The sequence below is a fragment of the Odontesthes bonariensis genome, chromosome 3, assembly GCF_027942865.1.
Source record: "Odontesthes bonariensis isolate fOdoBon6 chromosome 3, fOdoBon6.hap1, whole genome shotgun sequence".
Taxonomy (NCBI): Eukaryota; Metazoa; Chordata; class Actinopteri; order Atheriniformes; family Atherinopsidae; genus Odontesthes; species Odontesthes bonariensis.
The window spans coordinates 34,340,404-34,359,681 of NC_134508.1; the positions used below are offsets into that span (position 1 = coordinate 34,340,404).

The 19,278-nt window shown below is 42.6% G+C and overlaps 1 pseudogene; it reads left to right on the plus strand.

Annotated features, from left to right (window-relative positions):
- The first annotated feature begins 8,709 nt into the window (after nt 1-8,709).
- The window catches only part of LOC142376967 (dynein axonemal heavy chain 8-like), a 56,623-nt pseudogene continuing 46,054 nt past the window's right edge, over nt 8,710-19,278 (plus strand).

A 19,278-nucleotide genomic window follows, 5' to 3' on the forward strand; every position in this document is an offset into this window, starting at 1 on the left:
GTAATTGTGTTTCAGTGTCATTTAGGACAAGTTTTAAAACTAACTGCCTCCAGTTACGAGCAACACAAAGGACCAAAGCCTAACTGAGTACTGAGCCCAAAGTAACCACTGCTAACAGGAAACTCTAAAACCAGAGGCCATGAAGGCATTTACACGGTGAACCACTGCCGCCCCGGATCAGAGTTTCTGAGCAGTTACTCTGATAAACATTCAAACTCCAATCAGTCAGGATGGCAGCTGGGAGGGAGGAGCAGGTGGGGTGATGGTCTAAACCTGGTTCATCACAGCTCTGTTCTTCCTCTGTTCTGGCGAATAAAGATGGAGGCCACTGAGTTTCGCTCACTGAAGGACTTGGCTGCAGAGTTCAGGTTGACGCAGCTCCTGTGGGACTCCCTGGAGGAATGGGACTCTTTACGGGCCAGATGGCAGCAGGTGAGGCGCACACCTGATGTCAGACTGATCACTCATACAAGGAAGTGTGGGTTCTAAGCTCCACGGTGTCCTTTAATGTTCCCCCGCCTCCAGACCACACTCAGACAGCTGGAGCCAGACCAGCTCAGCTCACAGGTCAGCAAATACAGCGACCGCATCTGTCAGCTGGAGACGGGCCTGCCGCCCAACAGTTTGGTGCCAGCTCTGAAGGACAAAGTGGAAGTCATGAAGCAGAAGGTGAGCGGGACAAAGTTCTGTGTTCTGCTGTGCAAAAATATGACCTAAATGATAGGGGTGGGACAATATGCTTTGGTCACGATTCGATTTTATCACGATTCTTGATAATTGCCATTCTACAAGTATTGCGATTCGATATAATCAGTAGGGGTGGGAATCGCCAGAGACACCACGATACCAAATATCACGATATATAGACAAATTTTCAGCTGCAAAGGATACCAACATAATTAATCTTGATCAACATGCTTATCTGTTAAAAAAAAGTTTTCAGTCAATTCACCTTACTTCAAATATTTACTCCAATAAAATGGACTGCTCATGAGTCACTCGGGAGCCGCGGGTTGGCCACCCCTGCACTATTCCATCACGTGGTTACGTCAGTTTTGAGTTTGTGGCTCGGAAGCTGCAACATTTTCTGCTTTCATTCCAAAGCGGCAGCGATGCGCAGCACTCTCGCCATAAGCCTGGCTACTGTTGGCAGCTTTAATTCCTGCTGTGATGCGAGATTAAGTTGACATGGACGTATCCCGACACAGCGACACAGATATTAGAAGCGCTGTCTGTTACAACAACCAAGTGTTTGTCTGCAATCCCCCGTTCTTCTGCTGCATTTCGCAGGAGGTCTGCGATGTTGGCCCCGGTGTGGCTTTCATGTACCGCTCGCGTTTGGAGTAGGCTACATAAGACTGCAGTTCCCAGTCCTCTGTGATGTGGTGCAATGTTACAGTCATGTACGAGTCCACTGACCTCGACGTCAAAGCGTCACTAGTTAATGCAACCCTTCCTGCTGTTCTCAAGGATTCTTCGACTTCAAGCTTAGTTCCTCGGTAGAGTTTAGGCACAGCCGTCTCGGCAAAGAAATGGCGAGACGTAATCACATACCTGGGCTCAAGCGTCTTTAACATGTTGCAAAACCCGGCATTTTCCACCACGCTGAATGGACGGATGTCTTTCACCATGAAGTAAACAATGGACTGAGTTAACTTCCTTGCACGCTCACAATGTGAAGGTAGCTTTGCCAATCTCAGTGTCCAGTGTCGGTTGATTTATTTTTTTTTTTAATTATTGTGTTTTTGCAAGCGCTGGTTTCGTTTGGCCCCCCTCACCTGCCAGTGCTGCTGGGTGGTAACAGAGAGGTGAACTCTTATGTTAGTTGTGTTCCCGGAGTATTTCACTTTCGCACTAGAGTCCCTGCAGATTGCATGTGTCATGTCAATGTCTTTCTTTCCCTCTTTGTTCAAAAGTCCAAAATAAGTCCAGACATTTGACTTAAATTTTGATGGCGCATTTATCAGTTCTCCTCCCGACATGTTGCTGTGCTGTGATCACCTATGACCTAGTTCACGTGCCAGCCAGATTTTACGAGAGCCGCGCTTCGCTGTGTTGAGCGCACCAGACAGTGAACGGTTAGCACCATTTAGTGGACTAAAGAAGCAATTGATTTTATTTTGGTGCATAATACAAAGTTTATTTTTTAGGTGTATGTGACCAAAATATCGATATTTGGTGTTTCTGAATCGATACAATATCGCCACGCCAAATGTCGCGATATGTCACTGTATCGATATTTTCCCCCACCCCTACTAAATGATGTTTTATCCTTCAGCTGCCTGTGATCAGAGACCTGTGTTACCTGTGTGTGAATCTGGAAGACTGGGAGACCCTGGAGGGATTTTTGGGCTTCTCACTGAGTGTTGAGGAACTCACTGTGGCTGCTTTGGAAGAGCTCAACATCTTCTCCCACGAAAAGGACATACAAGAGGTAACACACATGTTTACACTACAAGATTGTGCTCCAATTCTGCTCCGATTCTGCTCTGATTCTGGTCCTGAAGAGCAAAACACAAAGACGACAGAGAAAATGGAACGTTTCACTTCTTTCTTTTGACTGGATCATTCAGTCAGGATCATTTCCTGTTTCTGGTGTGTCCTGATCTCACAATCACTAAGTTGGACATGCAACCATTTCACTGTTTTTGGGGGGATTTAGACCACCTTGAACCGGGTCCAGATGAAAAACGACACTCTTTAGACTGGACTGGATCAGTTCTGGAATAGGTGTTAGATATCTAGGACCCAAAAACAAAGGTGAAAAATAATTTTAGAGCTGCCTGGTACAGGTTGAAAGCACCTCGGTCCGGCCCCAGAGCGCATGTGACACCATTAGCTCTAAATATTTAAGATGTTGGCTGAGAGTTAAATCAAGAAGGGGGATGTAGAGAAGAGAAATGAGTGAATAAAAGCCTGCGCGATGCAGAAAACAGGCCTTTACTCCTCGTGGAAAACCTTTTTCCTGAATAAACTGCATCGATATTTGCTAAAGGTTTGGTTTGCATTACAAAATAAAGCATTTTGTGGGGGGGGGGGGGGGTTCAGTTCTGCTGGTGGTCTGCCAACATTATGCTGCACGTGTACACACATAAATAAATGTGATGTAATGTTTTCAGGCCAAAGCTGTGACTGTGAGAGAGGCCAGATGTGCGAGTAGCACCCAGACACAGGAGGAGACGACAGAGGAGATGCTGTGATGTTCAGGCTCCTCCTGTAGAGAAGATGGAGGCTTGTGCCATCAAACAGAGGTTCACCTCAACCACTCACGCTTTATTTATTGCTTTAACTTCTCCGACACTGTCCTGTGAAAGTGTTACTTTTATTTATTCATTTTCACAATTACCATTAAAGGAGATGAACTGGATGACTTTCACCATTTTATGCATTATTGTTGTTATTAAGTGTACGCTCCCTGTTCAGGTTTAGCATGTGGAGATAACTGACAGTAAATATCAGGTTCGTGTTGATGGATGTGTCCTTCATGTTGACAGAAAAAAGAGGCAGTGGCATTTTGTGCAATTGTTAAAGCTGAAATTGTACAAATGAGCTGAAAGATGTTGATGAGTTGTTTCTGTTGAATATAAAACTGTCACATGACACACAAAGTTGTGTTATACCATGGGTGTCAAACTCTGGCCCGCAGTGTAATTATATTTGGCCCGCGAGGCAATCCCAAATGACTACTAGAGCTGACCACCCAGTGTTATAGACAAAACCCGAAAGTAAAGCACCACCGCGATTACTGCGTGCCTTGCGTGTTGGTCCCATTAGCGGCAGCCCTGCAGGATGCTTTCATTGAAAAACCATTAGAGGGCACCGGCAACTGTCAGACTGTCACACTCTGCTGGCACGCAGTAATGGCGGCAGGCAAGATGGCGGGCCCATAGAGTTCTCGTCGGATTTTTGTATACAGCGCATTAGCCGCTAATACTACAAATCCCATAATGCTCTGCTGTTGTTTTGGCGCGTCAATCAGGACAAGACCCAGAAACTTTCACCGTGCTACCCCTTCCCAAAAATGTCGAAAAGAAAGGCAGAAAACCGGTGGGAGGAAGAATATCTGTTTACATATATAAAAGACAGACCTGTCTGTCTTGTTTGTGGAGTCAGCGTGGCTATAACTAAGGAGTACAACATTAGACGACACTATGAAACGAAACACGGTGATAAGTACAAGGACCTTGACATGACTCAAAGGAGACAGAAAGTAGAGGAGATAAAAAGAAGTTTGGTTTCACAACAGATTATGTTAAAAAGAAAAAGCTACATCACAAAGTGAGGCTGCTCATTTGTTTTCCACCAAAGAAGGGGGTCTCCATCCCGTGGTATTGGCTTCTCTTCTGAGTACCGGCGCATTTCAATAAAGGCATCAGTTCCAGGTGTGCGATGTTCCTGGAATGCAAGGACTTGGGAGTCAAATTCTGCCCATATCCCACCTATTGCTGCAGGTGAGCTTGAGGTAGTTGCAGGAGCAGCCACTGAGACAGAGCCGGTGGCAGAGCTTGTACTTGGTTCAGGAGCTGACACTGAGGTCCGGTTCACTGACTGCATTTCAGTGATCAGTCGTTTTTTCACAGCTTCAACATTTGCCATGTCACGGAACCCGAGGTTTTTAAATCTTGTGTCCAGGAATGTGCTGACAGCAAGACCATAAAAGGTTTCAATGGCTCTGAGACGGTGCTGGCATCGTGATCAGAGCTCAGCAGCTAGCTTGATACCTTGGCTCTCATGAGTTGCAGTTGACCTCCGAAGTAATGGAACCAGGGGTATCCCTTTTGAAACTGAGGCATGTTTCTCTGTCGATATCTCTTTTGTGACCTCTTCGAATGGTCTCAGGGCATCAATGGAGAGACTAGCCATGGACCAATCTTCCTCACTCGAGCACAGTGAGCGTTTTCCACAAAGACAAAGTGCTGTAGTAACAGCTTCCTTTTGCTCAAGTAGTCTCTCAAACATGTAAAAGACAGAGTTCCACCATGTTTCAGCTGACTGGATCAGTTTGTGTTCTGGTAACTTTGGTTGTTTCTGAATTTCTTTGAGCCTCTCTGCTGCTCTTGTGCTGTGGTGAAAGAAAGCTACAATAGCTACAATTTGTCTCCCATTAAATTTTTCCTACTTGGAATCTTGTAGCGATGATCGAGTGTCTTTACAAAATTCCTAAAACCCTCATCTTCAACCACAGGTGTATATCCTTAACAATCATTTCAGCAAGAGTCCTTGTGATATCCATAGCTCTTTGGGAATCCTCTAGATAAATGAAACAAAAAATGATTGAGTCATAACCTCATAACCTGTAACAATGAGCTTAGCCTAAACATAGGAATACTACTGTTCCTTTGACAGTCAACTGGTTTTCCTCATCATAGAAATGTTTTTTAGAATTTAAAATCCATAAGCCGGCAGATATGCTGTGATGTTTACTCTGCGGGTGCTGTTTGGCGTCTCTTAGGAAACTCAGAAGGAGGACTGAAGGGATGCCCATCGTCTTCCAACTGACTGACCCGGCTCTGCAGTGTGCTGATCCGCAGGCAGGACCCTCCGACTCTGCCAACTGCTGAACCAAATTCAGTCAGCTGTATACATCCAGAGTCAAAATAAAGCTTTCATTCACTGCAAACTGCTGATTCTGCTCTACTTCTTACTGAAACTTCCCAGGTTGCATTGCCACATTTTATAGTCTTTATGAAAGCATGAATGGTTTACCCACAAGGTGGAAAACAACCACCACAAGCCGGTCGGACGCTAACTGCTGATTGTAAAAGTGGCCTCCTAATAATGCCACATCGATGAAGCTGAAACGGTGTTCAAATGAAAGTTGGCAGGTGGCTTTTTGGTGAAGCAGCGAGTGCTGCAGCGTGTCGGCGCCACGTGGACACAGAACATTCAGTCAACATTAGTCTGTGGTTCTCCAAAGATTTACAAGAACCACTAATGAATGTTTGGAGAATGCGTGCAGAGGCTTTTGGGAAAATAAAAACTCCACCATGTTCTGAGGACTGACCACTGAAAATGCAGAAGGCTGTACCACATTCAAAGGAACAATCCTTCAGCATCCTGAGGTCCTCATGAAATATCTGGGATACACTACAGGAGACCTGTTAGTTCACTCCTCTGTTCAAGTGGGTCACTTTAGGAAAGCGGAGGGACCCACTCCACTCCACTCTGCCCATCTCCTCCTCAGGGTCTGCCTCTTTTGACATCTGTGGTCAAATGATAAAGTCGCTCGTTTATCTTCTTTCTGGTTATGCAGAAAAAACAACGCAATTCCAAGTAAATAGTTGAAAACTTGACATTGTTGTCAATTTTTACAAAGATCATTTATCTTTGCATATAAATCTTAAGCCTCGTTTCCACTATGCAGTACGCTACGGTTCGGCTCGCTTTGGGGTCAGCTTGCGTTCCCACCGTACAAAGGGGACCCTCAGGGGTGGGCGGAGTGCGTGCCGAAGCGTAAATAGCAAATAACAGCAAATAACACATAACATCCATAATTTGGAACCACTTCCAAGCTTCTTCAGCTTAAAGCTGCAGTCTGCAGGATTTCTTGTTGTCATACGTAAAGTCCTACTTTTTGGCATTTTAAGAGTTTACATGATCTATCAGAACGCTTAAAGTTGAAAACAGTGACCTCCGTGGTCGCAAGATGCAAGAAATGCTTATTTTTTAACCGAAAAATAAAAAGTTATTCAACTTCCTGTCCCGCCCCATCAAAACACATGAGAACTCGTGCAGGCCTAAGTGCACGCCAGATGCGCGTACACGACTCCTCATTCATCAGCTCACCTGTCATTTGCGATCATGGAAGACACAGTAAGTAGACTAGCCCGTAATGAAGTTCAATAGTCTAGATAAATAAGCGTGGGGACGAGCCTACCTTGTATCGCGCGTGCACAATCGGTGATTGACAGGCAGCAGAGCCCCGCTCGTAACCTGACTGGTTACCTTGGCTACCTGGAACCTGTGTGCTAGGTACCCCAAGCAGAAGGGTTAAAAAAAAAAAAAACCTGCTGCGTCCTGTGAGCCGAGTTCCGGCCTCGTTTTGGCGTTGACGAAGGTAGTCCGGCTAGTTGGCTGGGGTCACAAAAATAAAGCGTCTTGTTTCTCAAAACAATATGCGTTCAAAAGAGTAATACATTTGCATCACAAAATGGTTATCCAGAAAAAGTCAGACCTCACAATCGCTTGGCGCTATTTTTGCCTCCCTTCATAGCGACAGCTGCACCTGTTTACTGCTCGGAAGCAGGGGACTGCTCGGTCTGCTTTTCGGTTTACACAGCCTGTAGTGATATGAAGGGAGAGAGAAATAGCGCCATGCGATTGTGAGGTCTGATTTTTTTATGGCTACCGATTTTGTGATGCAAATGTATTACTCTTTTGAACAGATATTGTTTTGAGAAGCAAGACGCTTTATTTTTGTGACCCCAGCCAACTATCCGGACTACCTTCGTCAACGCCAAAACGAGGCTGGAACTCGGCTCACAGGACGCAGCAGGGAGTAAGAAAATGTTCATAAATGATGTTGCTAATATGGGATGTCATACAGCTTCATGTCAAAAGAGGCGAACTATCCCTTTAAGACTTTGAAAGTCATGTAGTGTGACCAAAGCTTAACATTAAATGCCAACCTGACAGAATTTAAGCAGCAGTTTGTTTTTGTTTTGTCAGACTCAGTGGGATCACTGTAAGCGACCTGTAAACTGTATTTGGATTGGATGTCTTCATTCATCTACCTACAAGTCATTATAAGAGATGTAGACAGAGCTTAGTAGCACAATTCAGTCATTTGTACCGAATGGGAGAGGCAACTCTCAAACCTTGCTCATCTCATTCAGTTTTGCTTCACCCTAAATCCTTAAAGGCTGCCTTTTAAAGGAAACACGCTTAAAAGATGGAATTAGGGTTAAGTTGCACTTAGATAAGATTAGATTAACATCATTACAAAAATATTTCCCTTTGACTTCCTTTTCTTTATGCAATGCGGAGTCCAGTGCCTTCACCACCAAGGGACAGTGAGGCCAGATGTCAGGAGACAGAGAGCAGCACTCAAGAGAAAATCAGGGCCAGGCAGGGGACCCGAGACGATTGTTTCCTTATAATGTGGCACAAGTTGTGTAAGATATTGTTTGGGCTTCATAGAAATACAGCAGTGTAGATGTTGGTCTATTTACATTATGAACTTCTGATATAAGTCTCTCTCTCTCTCTTTCTGGGCTTTCTGCTGAATTTTCTGTTGTCCCTGTTTATCTTCGTTTGCTCAGCCCTGTTCATCTGGAGGAAGATGAGAATCTTGAAGAGGCAATTCAGTGTTGTCTACTAGAAGACTGTGCTGTTAATATTCTAAAGTAAGAGTTACAAGTATTTTTTTACTACAGTAAAACTCTTGTTTACACCAGCGTAAACATCGCAAACAACATGGAACAATTCCTCATGCACTGAAGGTGATAGTGGAGTAAATGCAGAGGTAGCCAAAGGTCTGTTTATCTTTGTCATTGTCTTTTTTTTAATATAGGTCATCTGAAATGCCGAGCAAAGAAGAAGTTGCAGGCCTTCTACAAGCTCACAGTGAGAGAGTTATAACATCGGAAACAAGACAGATCTATATCAGTCGAGCCAATGCTTGGCCAACAGCCCAACGTGTGTTTAAGAGAACCTGTTTTGCACAAAGCTGTGACATGATGCTTTATGTCACATTTGCAAGCCATGAACATGACGCTGAGGAAGATGCTGCCGACCTTGGAGGTCCCAGGCGAGAGTTTTTCCGATTACTGGTGAAGCCTATCTTCCAAGACAGTGGAGCTTTTGAAGGTTTTTTTCTAAATATATTGGTTTGAAAATGCCAGAGTACACGATACAGAATGCGGTGTTAATTTATATAATCTTTCAGGCACACCAAATGGATGCACACCAAGACTGAACATTCTCCACTTGCAAAATGGACTGTATGGAACCATTGGCAGGATGAAGTCTACAGTAATAATAACTGTAGGGGCTGAAGCACCTGCATTCCTGTCCCCGAGTGTCGTGGACTACATTGTGTCTGGGGACATCCTTCAACCTAAAAAGGTAATGGGCAATATTCTGACCTGAAGACTATTGTAGCAAGCCTTTGCTTTTTTTGACTATTCCACAGCAGTACAGTTACTTTTATTTTGGTAGAATGCATTATCAAAATAATTTTGGTTTCATATTACCCAATAAATAACTAAAAATGACTTTCTTGCCATTGGTAGGTAACTAAGTGTAAGTGAAATGCTACATAGTACTTCTGTAAATGTTGATTAAATGCAGTCATTTGAGAAAATAAGATTTTTGGGGGGGCTTTTTATGCCTTTAATGATAGGACAGTTGGAGAGAGACAGGAAGCAGAGAGAGGGGGAAGACATGCAGCAAACGACTGTCCGGTGCGGGACTCGAACCGGGGCCCACTGCAGCAAGGACTGTAGCCTCTGTACATGGGGCGGCTGCTTAACCCACTACACCACTGACCACCCTGAGAAAATAAGATTTTAAAGATCTGATCTGTAATATTTAGGTTCAACAGGCAACCTTGCAGGATGATTTGGAGAAAGCAGTCAGCAGCTGTGACTAATGGCGATATAAGGTGAGGGTCTTCCACTTGTTGTCACCATGGCCAACAGAGATTTGTTTGTGAAAAATGCAGTTCTATACCATACTGTTGTGCAACGGCAGAGCTGTCTTGATCAACTCATTGATGGCTTGTCCCACTATGGAGTAAGATTCACCTCACAGTTCTGTATCATATTTGCTCCGTGCTGTGGTAAAATTACTAAGAATTGCCATATCCCCATTTAAAGGTAGGGTAGGAGATCCTGGATTTTGAGTCCAGCGAAGCTGCATTTTGAAAATACACCGGTAAAAAGTCCCAACCCTTTTCTTCACTTTTCCCCCGAAGGCACGCCTCTAGAGTACATGAACGCGCACGAGCACGAAGGTGCACGAGCGCTGTTCTGCCAGCAAGCATCGATCGTTGCCGTATTAGTACTTAGTTTATGCTAACTATACGTTTAATAATGCTAGGTGCTAGCCAAGCTGGCTCTAGTTTAGCTTCCTGCCAAGCTTCTGGACGTTCACGGAGCAGGGTACGCGCACAGGGAGAAGGAACGGTCCGTTCACAATGATTGGATACTGTTTTTCCTAGATTGTACGTTCTAGAGGCCACTAAAACTTTTCATATTTGTGTCAAAACTTTTAATTAATTGGTTGCAATGGGGGTGTGAAGAGTATTTCAAGCAATATGTAAAAAAATGTTCCAGAAAAAGATCCCCTACCCCGCCTTTAACCATAACTACTCATTTTTATGGCCTTTCATTTATGGTGTTGAATTTCCTTCTAGGTTTTATCACTCCTGAGAGAGAACCCCAGCTTGCATGTGCTGCTTGACATACCAGGAAAGGTCAAAGGTCGAGCAGCTGATTTTGTAGCTGGTATTCACAAACCAAGCTACTCTGTACTGGGGAGCAACGGAAGAGTTAGGGAGGAGTTGATGATGGGAACATTTAGGGAGTTTCTCCAATGTCTTGAAAGTAAGTTTGTATTTTTAATTCAGTATATTATACAATAAGGAAATCCAGGAAACGTACAGATTTATTTTATTCTTTACAACTCATGAAGCTGTGCCTATCTAATGTTTATGTACCATGTAACAAGAATACAGTTGTTATGATAGCTTGTAAGAATAACATTGCTTTTTCACCAAAATACCTCTACAGTAAACCATTAGTTATTCAATTAGTCATTGATTCAGTCTTTCTTAAACCTGAGTATTTCCGAGTCTCCAAGTCAACACTGGTTTCCCTTTGCTTTCAGATCAGGGGTCTTCAACGTTTTTCAGGCCAGGGACCCCCAAACTGATGGAGAGTTGGAGCAGGGACCCCCCTACTATTAATATGGCATACAATTGTGTTTTATATTTAACGGGGCCTAGTGCCGTTTATAAATATAGCTACTCTGTTATTGTACATTCAATACTAAGCTATTCAAATAATACACAGGTTAATATATTCATGTCTTTATTTTAAACATGTGCAAGGCACAGGGTTGCCGTGCCACTGCCATTTATAAACAAACATCTTGCATACAACACTGAGCTATTCAAATAATCCACAGATTTTAACTTTAAACATGCATGTAGATGGGGCAATGAATCCTCAAAGCATCTGTGAATGGCACACGTGTGCACAAAATTTGTGAGAAAAAATTGTTTGAAAAAAAAAAAAATTTTATTTTTTTTTTTTAAATGTTAAAAATTGTCTAATCAACCAAAGATTTCGCGACCCCCCTGCAGTACCTCCGCGGACCCCCTGTTGAAGACCTCTGTTTTAGATAAAGAGCTGAGAGACACATATGGGGACAGGACTCTAACCGAGGAGGAGGAGGCATTCCTGAAGACTTTGAGCCCTGGTCACATCTTTGCGTTTGCTACAGGGAGCAGCAAAGTCCCAGCCATTGGTTTTTCATCCAACTCCTAAATGAATATTTATTCATGATGAAGACAGATATCTTCCCACTGCACATACGTGTGCCAACGAGCTTCACCTTTTTGTGAATGCAACAACAATGACTGATGATGATGAATTCAACTACTGCTTCCTAGTGGCATTAATGAATGGATTTTTATTCAGCACCATTTAAAAATGTCAGGATTCCACTCTTTAGTTTCGGATATGAGGTGCTATTAGTATTTATGTTGTCTACAACTGGACTAAAGTATTGTTGTGTTTTGAGATGTTTAACAGCTACCATTAAAGTACAAGTAAAGGCTTTGTTGTTGCAAGCACAACTTTAGCATAAATGTGCTGTCCTAGTTTTAATTTTTACTGTAAATCTACTAATAATTCACTGAAATCAGTTCATCAGGCTGCTGTGTTGTTCTGTGTACCCTCTGCCCCTCGCATGGTAACAACCCTAAAACTTTCCACTACAGCCCAGTGGCTGATGGTGTCCATGTGTAAATGTATTCCATAGAGGAGATTTGAGGCATATAGAGTTTGTTCATATTAGAAAGCAGTGGTTTCAATTGCATTACATAAGAAAGCTGAAAAATAAAGACTATAGCTTGTGTTTTCCCATCTTGCTCCACATTCTTTTCATCTTGTTATGAATTTAACTCGAGTTAAATTAGCAACTAGAGTTACTAGTTTTTTTATACTCAACAAACAGTAGTGAAGGAATGAAACTATGTACATTTACTCAAGTAAGGTACTTAAGTAGAAATTTGGAGTACTTTTCAGATTACATTTTTTAATTCCCCTCCTCACCATTGAAAGCCATGTTTATTCAGATTCACTGATGTTGAATATGTTGTGACAAACTGAAGAATGTGTTCTTTCTCCTCATCCTACTCCTCCTCAAGCTCTTTACAAAAGTGGACTTTTGAAAGTACAATGAGGCTAATGTTACCCAGTTGTCCATGTTATGCTGAGATCACACATTTACAAGTTTATCCAAAATAAACTGTTGTGTTCTCTGAAACAATGTTTTGCCATTGTTGTTGTCATGTAGAAGAGGGTTAATGGCATCATTCAGTTCTTGCAAATCCCTGCCATTCAATGGGGAAAATCCTCTTCTAGAGTTTGGTGAGGAACAAAAAACTATCCCTGCTGTTGAGAGTTCTGGGTTGTGAAGATTAGGCAAATCATTGTCCAGACTAAAAAGCTGAACTGCTGTTCTATCTCCTTCAGATGAGATAGAGTGATTGTTAAATCCAGCTTAGAATTCCTCCAAAGTATGGTTGATTCTGGGTAGAAAGAGCTAATGGAGACAAAATAGGTCTGTTGCATTATCTATGTCTAGGATACTCAGGGATTCCAGTTCATAAAAAATGGGTGCATAAATATGGCTGCAGTTTTTGTTCAAGTCTCGGTTAAAACGCTCGATCCTCTGGTTGTGTACAGAACTTCCTGTTAAGACAGAGCCTTCAGCCCTGCTTGCATGCATGTCCTCCCAAATCTGAGCGTTCTCTCCTCTGTGATCAGTCCTGATGTGCAGTGGTCTGCCAAACTGTCCAACAGCTGCAGTGAAGTGGTCTCTCACAGTTTCAGCACGATTATTGTTGGAACAGTGAAGACACATCAACATCCTACTGTAGCCGTCTATGGCACCTTGAACAACCAATTTCCACCTAATCAACTTGTGATTTCCGTCGACATGCCATATAAAATTTGGATGTGGGACAGAGTACACTCGCCGAACTATTGCTGTTCTTCTCCTGGCTAAGACACCAACTGGGTCCATCCTTAGCAGTGAATCTCTTACACGTTGTCTTTGAACCACAATGTTTTTGGAGCGGACATGCCCCATAAGCATCACTTCTCTAATATTTGGGTGTTCAGTTTTTATTTGTGACACTTCAAGATCCAATTGTTGATCACTGATGCTCTTAAATTTTGACGTTGGGATGTTATAGTCTTGCAGTAACTTGTAGAAATTTGGCCTCGAGATTGAAAGAATAGATGCCGCTTCTGTAAAGGTGGTTTTCAGTGAAAGAACATGTTCAAGCTCCTCTTTGGAAATCTGATGTCTTCCTTGTTAGTCATTCTAGAACACAGCAAAGAATATGACATTTGGCATGTTTCTATAACAAACAAGGGTTATTCAAGAGGAAATTATAGACCTAACAGATGAGCATTCACATCACTCATCATCTTTCTGACTGAAGAGAATTATAGATTGTACTGTTTGTTTATTTAAGGAATGTTTAACTAAATAACATGGACCATCAAAGATGAGAGGTTACTGAGAGGTAAATGAGAAGTAAATCAAACAAATATGAACATGAATATGAATGAGTACTTACTGAGCAAGGTCTGTTGCTGGTAAAGGTATGGTAGCGCTGGAGCAGGAACCCTGAGGAGTTTTAAAATATAAACAAAATACCAAAGACGTTATTATATTGTCACGTGTTAGTGTAAAATATGCCACCATGATTGGAAACAAAACGGAAACAGTATACCACACAGAAAACAAACAAACAAACAAACAGCCAGCTAGGTTACATGAGTATGAAAGTATACCGAGCGGTATGACGTCCCAGTGGAGGTGGTGGGTGTGGCTGGCCCAGGTGGGATGTTGCAGCTGGTGGGAGCCTGAAGAGACATTAGCAAAATATTAGCAACATTATCTTTCATGTGTTTTTTCTTTTTATACGCCCAGCAGTCAAAAACCACCGATGTGATTGGCGAAGGACAAAAAAGCAGGACAATGTAGAAACAAAGAGAGATAGATTTTATGCTTTTTTACAGTACGCACACTATACATATATATATATATATATATATATATATATATATATATATATATATATATGTATGTAAATATATATATACACATACACACACACACACTAGTGGTGGGCCGTTATCGGCGTTAACGTGCTGCGATAATTTGAGAGTCTTATCGGGCGATATAAAAAATATCGCCGTTAATCTATTCTCAAAGTTGGGTTGGGAACTGGGTCAAAATAGGTAGCCTAAGCAAACTGTGATGACTTTTACCTTGATATTTTAGCTCGGGTGTGGGCCGATGTACTTTGTCTGCCGTTAGGTGTGATTAAAACAGAAGAACGCTACTTTTCAGAAGCCTGTGCTAGGCAGTTTATGGAGGTCGCTTATCTGTGGGGGATAGTTGACAAAATCTGCCCTGTTGGAACAGACAGCGCTCCTAATATGGTGGCCGCAGGGAGGATACTGCGCGTGTGGCGCAACAGAGACGCACTGCACACAACGCTATCTCAACAGCAGCACCATCTGGCCCTCCCAACAAGTGCTGAATATGAGAAGTTGGCGTAGCTAGAGAAACTGCTGGAGCCATGCATGTGAATAAACTGGTCTGCCCTAATGTTGCTGACTCGCTGGAGAAGCTTCGCTTGAGAATTTGCTTTGGTAGCTTTGGTAGCTCGTGACGTCACATTTAGAATGTTCAATTCTTAAAGGCCCCGCGGCTGTGCAGCACCCCCGCGGAAAAAAACATGAGGAAAGAGAGGGCAGGAACACGAATAAACATGTTGTTATTTACAATTTGTTATACAAGATATACATCACTTTTACAAATTATGTAAAACTACATTAGGTACACCTGAGAAGAGCAGGAATAGCAGAGGCAGCTGTGAAAATAAACTAAATTCGAAATTAAATCCGAAATAAATCCGAAATAAAACTTAATTGCAGTGAGAAAGGTATGCTTGGGGTTACTACACTATTGTATGGAAGCACTCAACACGGCAATTGCAACAGTCTCAGGATTAAACGACTATTGTTTGGATAGGAACCAAAGTTTACACGTCTGTTTCCGTGAACGCCGCGGATTGTCCCCCCTGAATGAGCCATTTTAATCTAGATTAATCTAGATTAATTTCAAGATTTCAGTGAGATTAATCTAGATTAAAAAAAATAATCTATGCCCACCACTAATATATACATATATATACACACACACACACTTTGTTTCATGAACGAGGACACAGTGGTGTTGGTATACTTGACTATTCATGTTGTAAAACAGCAGAGCGCAAGTTACAGTGGGTAAACATACACCAGGAGAACCACCGATGCAGTACCACATAACAAAGACAGATGGCAGCAGCAACACATTTATAAAGGCAGGTGGCAGCTAGCCTGGGCGAAAGCCGACTGTTGACTCTGTCAAACAGTCTGGGAAAACCCAAGAGGAATCCGTTTCCATGGAGGGCGGGACCTTACCCAGCAACTTAAATTTATTGGAGTAACGGAGTTCCCTTAACCAATGATAATGTTTAGAAATGACGTTGGTTATGCGCCGAGGTTCATGCTTACTCTCGCGAGGCTCTAGCTCGCGAATCACGCTTCCCACATCCGCTTTCATTATACCGGTACCATTTGATAAATCAAACTTTTCCCAAAGCCAGTTGGAAGGAGAGCTACGACATCCTTGCCACTAACAAAATTGACGAGGCATTCCTCTTGCTCTCGTTTTAATTGTGTAATGATCTCCAGAGTTGAGACAACTTCATGGATAGCTTCTAGCGTTCTTCCGTCGCCATGTTTATTTCCGCTGCGGTTGAACTACAATTATATGGACTACAATGGACTCCCCGCGTGAGTTCTGCGTCACCACTCGCAACTGTTTGCTGATTGGCAAAACACTGAGCGAACCGAGGTAGGGGGATTTGGCCAGACTATGTGCGGAGCCAAAATCTTTGGGCGGAAGTACGTAGGATGGCGTCGCCAGGCTAGGTGGCAGCACATGTCCTGCAACATCTCCCTTTTCTTAATTAAAGCAATGGCATATGAACTGAGACCTGAAACAAAGGCCTACTGAGTACTCAAGAAAGTTACTTGTTTTATCATGCCAAAACCTATCACTGTTGTACATTATACCGGCAGCGACAACAACATAAAGATTTGGCAACATAATACAACTGGTTTTATACTGGCAGCAGCAACTTCATAAACAAACATAAACATTTGGCAACAACCAGAATACATATTTTTCTTTCCCTTCAGAGATCCAGTCTTTTAGGTGGCCTGGTAATCCGACCATAGCGTGAGGTGACTGGAGGCCCTGTTGGTGTGGAGGTTGTATCAGCAGCTGGGCTATCAGCATGCTGAGGTGGGGTAGCACACGGCGTAGCACTGAGCTCTGGCCAGTGAATCTCATTGTGAAAAAAGTATTCATACCATTTTCCTTCAGCAAAACCTGAAAATGGGTCCCACAGACCCAAGCCAGGGATAAGCAAAGCAATATTTCACCAACACACACAACACTGTATAGAAAAGGAGCACCAGCACCACACACACACTATTGTATGTTCTATTAGTTAGTAAAAGAAGGAATCGAAAACAGTCAACCTGCTGGGTGAATTTATCTAATCTGTTATCGGTACCACGTACAACTCAGAATACAAGTCTGTTGTTGAGAGCGTCATTTCCTCTTGCATCATCTGTTGGGGCAGCAGCATCAGAACCAGGGACCTAAAAAGACTCAACAACCTGATAAGGAAGGCTGGTTCTGTTCTGGGGACGACTGTGGAACCTCTGGAGACAATAATGCAAAGAAGGATTTTGCATAAAATCAAGAGAATTATGGACAACCCTGAACATCCTCTCCATGAGACTGTTATCAGAAAACAGAGTCTCTTCAGTCAAAGGCTTCTTCAGTTTGGATGCAAAACGGACCGCTACAGGAAATCTTTCCTGCCCACAGCCATCAGCATCTATAATAACTCTTTGATTTAATTGAGCTACATCAACATTTAATTTCCCTCTGGGATAAATAAAGTATTTTTGAATTGAATTGAATTGAATAAAGTGCATTGCAGTAATCTAGCCGAGATGTAATAAAGGCGTTGATTACTGTTTCAAAGTGCGTATGTGCAAAGAAGGGCTTCACCTAAGACCAGATACACTGAGACTAAGATACAAAAAAAGCTGGACTTCACTATTGCACCAATTTGCCGGTCCAATTTAAAATCACTGTCCATCTTAAAACCCAAGTTTGCGACTGTTGGCTTCCTGTATTGCACCAAGGGGCCCAAGTCAACAGGAGGGGATTTGCAAGAGCCACTGGGACCAAACACCATCACTTCTGAAACAGGAAGGAATGCCGTTGGACCATCCTACAGGATGTGACGGACCACAGTTTTTGTTGAGCATGAAAAATATAGTTTATTATTTTTGACTGGACCACAGGAGTTGGTCCTAAATAGGTGGACTTTGAGCCTCCAGCTGCTGTGCAGACGGGTGAAATGGATCGGTCATGTCAGCTTCAGGGCCTCCTTTTGAGAAGTTTTGGTTTGTAAATGTTTGTCCAGCAGACCCGAGCACGACACATTCAGCAACAATGTCCATTGGGTTTTACGTTTACATCCCCCATCTGAGCTGGGGGACTGATGTAGAATCATTTGACGGGGGCAGAATGTCAGTTGTACCATTTCCCATTGCAGACACAAGCCACATATTTGTGTGATTTTATTTGATCAATTTATTTATACGCCATTTATTCTTCACAGCTACTGTTGCTGATAATGCAATATTCTGCCCGTACAGTCTGTTTGGTTCCCAAGCACCTACGTAATTGTTTTCTGGTGATGATGCACACCTCCTCCTCATTATATCCACTCAGGAGAGTCAGATCAGGCCAAGTGATTTCTCCAAGAATAAAAAGCAACAACAGGCTGGCTGAAGATGCACTTAGACTTTCCTCAAAGCTGCTGGGGTTAAATGCTGGGGCCCTTGTCCACTTGAAAGCATGACAAGCTGTTCTTATGGAATAGCCAGCCCTTTCAAACCCTTTAATTACGTTCACATCTTTTCATAGCTGACACCTGATCTCAGGTGGTAAGCTGTTATTCAAATGAATTGTTCTGCGCTATTTATCAGCATTCTGAAAAGGCTGATTTGTTTATTTCACAAGAGCAGGAGAGCCGCACACTTTCCACATGTTATGTTGAGAAGTGATCATTTACATACGAGGTGGCTCCAGTGCTCTCTCATCTGTACCCTCTTCATACTCACTTTCCTTTTGACCTACTATCCACTGGATACAATAACGATCAGCTTAACTGCCTCGTGTGTTTCTTCAGCCTTAATGTTTGTTCTCATATATTTTCTTATGTGTGCAGCAAAGCAGTGAAAGCTTTGGTTGGCATAATGATCACCAGATGTGAACACAAACTACTTTGTAAAGCTGCCCATCCCCTTTGGCATCTTTATTTTGTTGTGTTACAACTTTGACATGTGTCTGTTTTTTGGATTTTTATGTCATAAAAGTGAAAAATAACTGCATGTATGGGTTGTTTTTTAAGGCCTTCAATTATGATCCGTTGCTGAAACTTGCATATTATGTCCATTTTTATTCAATCAAAGTGTCTGAAGATCCCGGTATGTTTAAAGCTGTTGTGAGAAGCCCCACCACTGAGCAACATCAACTTGTGTTTCATTTTGTTAACAAGCATCACGTCGGTACGTGTGCAAAAAGATCCCGTTTGATATGTTGTGTCAGAATCATTGATCCAACTTTTAGTCTAGAGTGTTAATCTCATTAGAAATTATAAACATGTCAGTCCACATCCATCTGAACTTATAAGCAGACTCTTTTTGTCAGGGACTGACGGCACATTTTTATACTGAATTTGATCAAAGAGCCACCTGCTGGAGGAAAAGTAAGAGCAGATGTTTAACATTATTTTCCATATGATGGATGGGAAGCTGTTGTTTGAGTATCATCCGCACAGGTAAAAGTAAAGCAAAATCATTGTCATTAAGACTTTGGCTGTGGAGT